Raw genomic sequence first — 9884 nt, forward strand, 5'->3', positions numbered from 1 at the left:
CATGGTAAGTTGATCAAGTATGTAAGTTGATCAAGTCCGTCTATGGACCATCCTGAGGGATTTATTGCATCTGGCAATGAAAGGAAAGTATGTAAGTTGATCAAGTCCATCTATGGATTGAAACAAGCTCCCAGGGATTGGCATAAAAAGTTTGATGAAACTGTATTGCCTTTCAATTATATGATTATTGAAAGTGACAAGTGTGTCTACACCAAAGTTAAAGGTAGTGAGTGTATTATCTTGTGCCTATATGTGGATGGCATATTATTGTTTGGAACCAATATTGATATTATTAACGAGACAAAAGCTTTCTTGAAAAGGCACTTTGAAATGAAGGATATGGGTGAGGCTAATGTGATTCTTGGAATCAAACTGATTCAGTCAGCTGAAGGAATGACCTTGACTAAATCTCATTATATAGAGAAATCTATACTTGAGAAATATGGTTATTCACAGTGTAGAATCGCTAGTACACCCTATGATCCTAAAGTTTCCCTTTCCAAGAATACTTCAGGAGTACCTGTGTCTTAGTTAAGGTACTCTCAAATTATTGGGAGCATGCAGTATTTTACTAACTGTACTAGACTAGATATTTCATATTCTGTGTCTAAGTTGACTAGATATACAAGCTGTCCAAACAGAACTCATTGGGCTGCTCTTGATAGAGTACTTAGATATCTAAAAGGCACAATATACCTTAGTTTACACTATAAAAGATTTTCTGGTGTACTTGAGGGGTACAATGATGCAAGTTGGATAGCTAAGAAGTCTGATTCCAATGGAGTGATTGGATATGTGTTCACCTTGGCAGGTGGAGCAATATCCTGGAAGTCAAGCAGACAAACTATAGTGACTCGGTCTACATTTGAGGCTGAGTTGTGTGCACTTGATGCCACGGGGACAGAGGCTGAATAGTTACACGAACTTATGTATGTGATACCTATAGTAAGCAGACCGCTTCCTGCTATTACTATTCATTATGATAGTTGAACAACTATTGACAAAATTAGTAGTAAAAAGTATAATGCTAAAACAAAGAGACACATCCAAGTTAGACTCAAGTCTATAAGAGGTTTAGTGTCTGATAAGATTATAGCTATAGAGTTCATAGGAACTCGGAATAATATAGCTGATCCTTTGAGTAAAGGACTGGAACCTGCAGTCGTCTTCAAGTCAAGGTTGGGGATGAGACTGTCAACCCATTATAATTCATCAACAGTAGCAACCCAATACACATGAGAGGAGATCCCTCAAAGTGTATTCAATGTGGTAATAACAAGCTGTAAGGGTGAATTGGTAGTACCTTTTCTACATAAATGATACTTTTGTATCTGAGTCTATCCCCTTAAAACCTAGAAGGTACTGACACTGCTCGAAAAGTAAGAGTTTTATAACTCTGAATGGGATCAAGTCATTCGACGAGATATGAGATGTATATCTCTGGAGATGCCCCGCTAAGCGAATGTAATTGTGTGGTCGCAATTAGAGGAAAATGGTTATTCCTTGAAGCATTCGACGAACATGATCGAGATAAGACCATTAATATCTCAAAGCCGTAGATTGGCACCATAGTCGTTGACTTGTCGTCGTCTATGGAACATGGTTACACTAAACGGATTAAGATTCAAGGTGAAACATTCCATCTGAATCCGGTAGCCATCGAAGTAGAGAACTTAGGAGGGTTCAAACCCGAAAGGGTACCGACTCTGAAAAAACAAGTCATGATGAAAAACCTGAACGTATTTTTGTATGAATTTGTGGGGAATTGTTAGAAAAATGGAATTTTAGATCATAAGTTTTATTATATTCTTGACGTTAATTCCAAAATCTAATGATTGAAAGTTGTTCCTTGATATGGGAACTTAAACTTTCATGTATGGGTTTAAGATTTTTCTTGATGAAATCCATAGAGAAATTGAGTTAAAGCGGGGAACCTGAAAGAGTTATGAGATTCATTTAATAATTAATTTTAAATTAATTATTGATTTTAATATTGCTTTAACTGGAAAAATAAGTTTATCGATATGTGGGCTAGACTTGATTGGGCTTGTATGGGCTGAGTTAGTCAACTCTGATTTAATTAAACTTATTTGAATATATATATATATATATATTTATATATAATGTAACAACTGAGAATTTAATATATATATATATTATATAATGGTTGCGAATTAAATAAATATATATATATATATTCTGTAACGGCTGAGAATTATATATATATATTCTGTAACGGCTGGGAATTTAATATATATATATATATTATGCAACGGATGAGAATTAAATATTATATTCTGTAACGTCTGAGTTAATATAATATTTAAGTCTGTCGGTTACAATTTCATTTCTTGTACTATAAATACCGAAAGAAAAAAAAGGTGTAAAGACAGAGAAAACACATCTCAAAAACTCTCTATTTTCTCTCTTCTTCCTCTCTACTTTCTCTGCTCTCACAAACACCGTTAGTGATTTTCCGGCGAGTGACGTACCAGTCATAGTTGAGCTTTGGAGGTGCTGTGAACTCAAAGTTCGGAGCTGTTTTATCCTGGAGGATTTGTTGCAAGCATCCCAACACATCAGGTGGGGCAATTATCTCTTCAAGAGCAGTCATGACTTCGAGCAAGACCCGGTGACTCAACTGTTAATCTATTTTGTTTGTTCCTGTTGATGGCTTCATCTTTTCTGTTTCTTAATAACTCTGCTAAATCGATGGTGTCTGGTACAAATTCTGAACTTTCTTTGTTCTTACAGTTACTGATATCCATGCTTTTTACCTTAATGTTTTGTTTCGTTAATTATTGTATAGGTCTTAACTTGTTAAGTATGTTATATAATTGCCTCTATGTTGCTGTAATAGTTAATATTTCCAACAAAAACAAGGATGAAAAACATGAAAATTTGGGAGAGCCTAGTGAGATCAATAACTTTTTAGAAAGTCCGTGAATCCATTTGTCCATGGCCAAAATAAAGCTAACATTTTGGAGAATAGAATGCATAAATGGGTAGATATAATATTAGTATATGTATTAATGTTCACAAGAGGGATAAAGGGTATGTGAATTCTTAGTACTTGCATAATGTGTTCTGCTTTTGTAATAGAATGCTGTAAAACATATATATACCAAGTTACAGCTGGTGAAGAATAACAAACTATTTACAAGAATAACAAACCATTTATAGTACTTCTTATATATAATTCCGAATTGGGAAGAAGAAAAAAATAAAATCGATATAGAAAAATAAACGTATAAGAAACTAACAAACAGTTGGTAAGCAGGATAGAATGAAACCTGAGTACGAAACAGAGAGAGGTGAATTTCAAAGCCTGGCTACCAAATCAGGTGTAAACCCAGAGGCATGTCCAACTCCATTCCTTTAAGAAAAATCAAACTAGGCATATATCTACAGCAATTTAAGACACATAAATCTTCTCTGCGGGGAAGAGGGCTGATTGTACCTGTTTTGTGATCGTATTAGGAATAAATTCCATTTTTATACAAAATAATCTCACCACCGTACTTCAAACCCTCTGACATCTTTCAAATAAATCTACATCTAGCTCCGATACTATACATCTTAGTCCAAACACCATTTTCCTCCTCATCCAAAAAATATACATCTGCACTGATATCTTGGAAGTCTTGAAAGTCTTGTTCATAATCCATTAGAGTAGGACGATCGGCCATATTAACTAATACAGTATTTTCTCCACTTTTACACTGAAATTCAGGCAACAACTTGAATTCGTTACTTGTGGTTTCAAACTTCAGGACATAAAAAGCTACGAACTCATCTGACCAATGTTTATAACATGATGCTAAAGAACAAACTGATAATTCTGAAATAGATATTCATAATTTAAATATATGTGAAGTTCTTTATTTGGAAGCTCCATCTACATCAAAGACACCAGCTCTGGAGATAAATTCTGCTGATCAGAATTTAGATGATGTTATTCCTGAATCTCCAGTTGCTTCACACACTGTTGAGCTATCAGAACAGAATGAGTCTTCCTCAAGTTCTGATGACAGTGTTTCTGTTGAGACTCCAGTACCTACTCTGGGCAAGGAAGAATTGGTGAAGAAATTTGTTGAAAGGGAAGCACCTATTCCTTGGGAGGATACTCACAGAGGTGTTGAGTGGACCAAGAAGTGGAATGAATCAGATTTTATTCCATGTTCTAAAGTTCTGATAGAGCATATTGCAAAAGCTGATGAGTTGCTCACAAATGATGATTTCAAGACACAACTCAAGATCACAGCTCTGTCTACAAAACATCTTCAAGGTCTACATACTGCTACTCATGAAAAGGTTGATACACTCAGAGAACAAGCTGATAAGCTCGATCAAGTGCTCAAGCTTGACAAAAATAGGTATATCAGACCTATTTCTGAAAAAGTTGCAGCCATTGAGAAAACTCAAGAGAAGCAACAGGCCCAAATTGTTGAGGTTCTGGTTAATCAAGCTTCTCAGAAAGCTCAATTGGATGAAATCCAATTTTCAGTTGAACTTATTCTTTCTCTCTTACTTCTTGATGATGTCAAAAAGAGGGAGAAGGTAGTTAAGTCCAAATGCTCACCAACTCAAGAACTGAAGAAAAAGGATGATAAAGGTGATGACCAGGGAAACTCTGAAAAGAGCAGAGGTCAAAGAAAAGTTCAAGGAAAATCTTCTATTCAGAACAAATCAAGTTCTGATGCTGTGAATGCTCAAAGACTGAAGTCAAGTGGTGATAAGCAAAGTCTGATGTCAAATTCTGATATTCTGATTCAGTCAGGATCTGAAGACTCTCAGAAGTTCTTGCAAACTCCGAAGTTAACGGGGAAGCAGACTACTGTTTATTACAAAGATCCTAAAATCCAGACACTTGATGAGGAGATAGCAAGAAGATTATTTCTGAAACACAATCCAGGAATGGATTTAGAAATTCTCAAGGAGGAAGAAGCTAGATTTGCTGCTGAGAAGACAAATCCTAAGTCTAAAGCTTCTGATGCAAAGAAACCTCCAAGGCCAAAGGAAAAGGGCATTGTGATCAAGGAAAAGTCAAATTCTGAAACTTCAAAGTTCAAGACTAGATCACAGACTGAGAGTAATCCCAAAGACAAAGGGAAAGGAAAAATTGATGAACCAACCAAGTCACTGGACTTGAAAACTTCTCAAGATCTGATAAAACCAGTGTGTAAAATGGTTCAAGTATCTGATGATAATCTTGTTAAAGATGAAACTGTTCAAATTCTGAAAAGAAGAAAGAGAAGTGAAGATTCTAAAACAACCTCTGTCACTGCTCAAGTTGTTGTTCAGAATAAAGGACAGGAAGGTACAGAAGAAACAACAAATTCTGGTCAAGCTATCAAGACATCAACTGATGACAATGCTCAAGTTGATTTGAATAAATTGACAATTGCTGATAAGAAGAAGCTGTTATGGAAGAAAGCTACTCCAGTTGAACCAAAATCCAATCTCATGATTAATCAACTTGCTACATTTGGGTTAAAAGCCAAGCAACCTATAGATAGAGCTGGATTAGGTTCTGACGAAGAGAAGATTCAAACAGGATTAGAGGTTACTCTAAGAGATCCTTTCATATTGACAGACAAACCATATGAACAAATCAAACAAAGGCACCTTGACAAGGTGTTGTCTGCTCAAGTTGTGATAGATGCTCATGATAAGGAGAATCTGAAAGAGAAATTAATCTTATTTCTCAATGATGGAAGGACTTATAGATTAGCTGATTTTGATGTATTAAAGAAGTCTATCAGAGAACTTCAACAGATTTATTATCTTCTGGAAGTAAAATCTGATCTTACAAGAAGATGGTCAGAATATATTTTGAAGGCTATAAGAGATTTATTCAGAATCTCTGGTACAAAGACTTCTCATTATAGTCCAATGATTACTGAAGGTGATGGAAGATAAATTCCTATGTTGAAGAATTCTGCTAAGGTGGAAGTTATTCTGAAAGGAAGATGCTTATGTTATAATGAAAACTCTTCACATCCTAAGGTTATCAGACTTGGTAATGGACTTGAAAGAACATCCATTCAAGCTCTCAGAACAACCATTTATCAAATTGGTGATAGTAATGAAGAAGAACTGATGCAGGTCAAAGCACAGTTAGCTGAAGTTCTGAAGAAAGCTGGAGATAATCTGATAAATGATTTTGTTAAGAATCATTATGGATTTAGATTGATTCAGTGATGTTGGTAAAGCTGGATATTTTGTAAGTTATAATTTATAGTCTTATTAAACTCTTATTGCATTTGAACTTAAGTGTTTTTGACATCATCAAATCTATTAACTTGTATATTCTTGCACAATTACAAGTTGGAGGAGATTGTTGAATATATTTGAGATGTCATGTCTAATATGTTTCATGTTTAGTTTTCAGATCTTAACTAACAGGAAATATCAGTACTTACTGGAATCAGGACTTATTGGAAGTCAGGACTTAAGGATATCAGGACTTAGATTATCAGAAGATAATATCAGAAGATGGATATCAGAACTTAAGTACTGGAGGACTAACAGTTAAGGAAGGAAGCTGAATCACAGGAAAAAGGATCGAGACTAATACAAGAAGAAGATATGCATGGAAAGAGTTCGAGGACTAAAAGAATTATATAAGATATCTGGTTGATATATTCTAGGAGACAAAATTATATTCCATATCAACTAGAAGTTATATTGTAACTGTGTGTCTATATAAACACAGACATAGGTTTACTCTATAAGAGTTACGATCATTGAGAAGATCATATATTGTAACCTAGTAGCTCTTGTGATATTTGTTCATCACTGAGAGAGAACAGTTCCATTATAACAGAGTTTGTTATATCGAATACATCTGTTTTCTGTTACTTGTGCTTTAAATTGATTTAATTATATTCTACACTGTATTCAACCCCCTTCTACAGTGTTGTGTGACCTAACACTCATCTTCATCATCAATGTCATCCCAACGTTTGCATTCAGTAATGTAAGCCTTTCCTTGCTGTTTCTTCAAGAGAGCTTCATACTTTGCCTCCAATTCCAAATAGGCTTTCTCCTTCTTCACCTTCTTAGGCTTCCTGCACTTGGTAGCAAAGTGACCCAACTCATCACAGTTGAAGCACCTTATCTTTAATCTTTCAACGGATCCATTCTTGTAACCACCTTTGCTAGTTGAGTTATACTGAGCTTTTGGTTTCTAATTGTTGTTGTTGGAAGACTTTCCCTTGTTCCCGAAGAATCTTGGCTTTTTAACTCTAATGTTAGAGAATTTTCTAGCCAGGTAAGCCATAGATTGATCCATTTCATCTAACTCATCGAGGGTATAAAACTCATCTTCCTCTAACTCCAAAATAACTTACTTCTGAGGTCCTTTGTTCTTTTGATCCAAAACATGAATAACTGGAACTTGAGCATTTTGTTCATCTTCACTTGCTTCACTGTCATTTACAACTAAGGCATTAGAATCATCAACCACATGTCCTTAGTTTGCCTTTAATGACTTTCTTTACAACATTTCAATCTCATAAGTTTTCAAGATCCCATATAAAACTTCCAGCGTTATTCTGCTCAAGTCTCTTCCTTCTCTAATAGCTGATATTTTCTGTTCAAGGTGGTCAGGAAGAGCTAGCAAGAATTTTAGCTTAACTTCCTCAACTTCATAATACTTATCATGAAGCTTCAAGTCATTCATTAATTTGTTAAACCTTTTAAAAACTTCATTAATTCCTTCTTTAGGCTTTTCCATGAAACCCTCATACTGAGACACCAGTATTCTCCTTTGATTTGATCTAACTTCCTCTGTAACCTCACACAAAATCTCAATCTTCTCCCAAATCTGTTTGGCTGTATCATATTGGAAATATTATCAGAGTTAGTTGCATGCCACTATCCAAGAAGACTTTTTCCTTTTCAGTTTCAGTATATTTTGAAGGGTCTTTAGGGGCATAATGAACGGAATGACCATATCTCCATCAGTAGATTCATCAATCATTTTTATGGGAGTAAAAGGGCCATTCTTGAGAATCTGGATATATAATGGGTGGGCCATTCTTATGAACAACATCATCTTCTTTTTCCAAAGTGTAAAGTTGATTTTATCAAAGGCTGGTATCTTGATACTGCTTATCTTTTGTGCACTTAAACTTCTAAGATCTTAATCTATTTACTTTCAAATTTTTCTTTGATACCACTTTTTAGATATTGAGTACAACACAGGGGGTGAATGTGTTTCTTTGATTTTTAGCCTTTTTAAAGTTTGGATATTGTGTGAACAAAGTAGTTTGTAATTTACAGAGATATTGTGTTAACAGATTTAAAATAACAAGCACAATATTTCAAAACTCACTTAATTTGTATTAATTAAGTTTGTCTTGTTACAAATTTTGTGTTCTTAAAAAAAATAAGAACTCAGCTTCTTCCTTGAGAGAATACAAGAAAATGTGAATCTATTTGTTACTACTAAACTAAGGACCAGTGCATGCTTTATACACTAGCAGCACAGGTTTACAAAACTTGCACTAAAATGTACTAAACTCTTTTCTAAAGCAACCTTTTTCTATTTCCAATTCTAGCTTAGCAAATATGTGCAGAATCTTGCACGTCTGTGACCATCCTTTGTCCAGTTAATCTTGGCCCTTGATCTCTTCAGCTACTTTGTAGACTTTTCAATCTAGTGGATAGAGCGTTTGTTGACTGATATCTTGAATCGTGAATTTGTTTGCATTCAGTATTTGAAAGACATATCGAGATCTCCGTTTGTTCTATAAAAAAGTGACATCTCGATAAGTATACTGATTTATTGAGATCTCTGAGTTCTCTATAGGTATATTTGACTTGTCGAGGTCTTTTGATCTTTTCAAAATAAATTACTTGTCGATATGTTTGAGAACTCTACATGTAGAATTGACTTATCGATATCTCAGAGATATCTATATACATTTTGAATTGACTTGTCGATATCTTCAATCTTCACATCTAATTTAACTTGTCGATATCTCTGAGTTCTCTATATGCAGAAATGACTTGTCGATATCTCCAATCTTCATATCTTCATTTGACTTGTAGATTTCGCTGAGACTTCTCTATAAGCCATTTTAGACTTCTCGATAAGTTATTCTGGACTTTTCGAAAGACTTCTCTATATTGCTTGATATGTGACTTGTCGGTATCTTAACTTAGAACATTTTTCATAAAACAGTTTTATTCAACTCCAAGCTTCTTCACTTTTCTCTAAGGCATGATCATTGTTTGATCTTCTTCCAAAGTTTATTCCTTAACTTGAATCTGTTCACAAAAAAATACTCCAGTCTAATCTTCTAACCTTTTTACAGACTCAAGAAATACAATATAAAATACAAAGTTGATTATCAAATAACTAAATATTAGGGTTGTCAATATGGCTTAACCTTGTTATTATCTAGGCATGTCTTGCCCAACATGATGAAAGTTACTCATAAGATTTTTACCTCAATTAATTTTATATATATTTCAAGTTAAAATATCTCATCTCTAAAATGATCCTATAAAATATCTTAAGTCTAGAAAAATCTACTAAAATGTCTTCTTAGAAAATATTTAATTATAGATTATTCTTTGACAAATATCTAATCACAGTATCTCAATCTAGAAACATCTTAACAAATATACATTTTAAAAACCTATTATAAATTAAATTTGGAAAAAAATCTAATTTTTTTAATACTAATTAATTTAAATAAAAATATAAATATCTCAATTTTTATGAATTAAACTAATAATAAATACAAATTAGTTAAATATGTATAAAGACATTATTTAGGTTTATTGAATTTAATGGAAATGAAAATAGTACCTAGAATAATATTCTAAAATGGATAAATATATATTCTTATATAATTATTTAACTTTCA

This window comes from Apium graveolens, chromosome 11, assembly GCF_009905375.1.
Source record: "Apium graveolens cultivar Ventura chromosome 11, ASM990537v1, whole genome shotgun sequence".
In the NCBI taxonomy this organism is placed as follows: Eukaryota; Viridiplantae; Streptophyta; class Magnoliopsida; order Apiales; family Apiaceae; genus Apium; species Apium graveolens.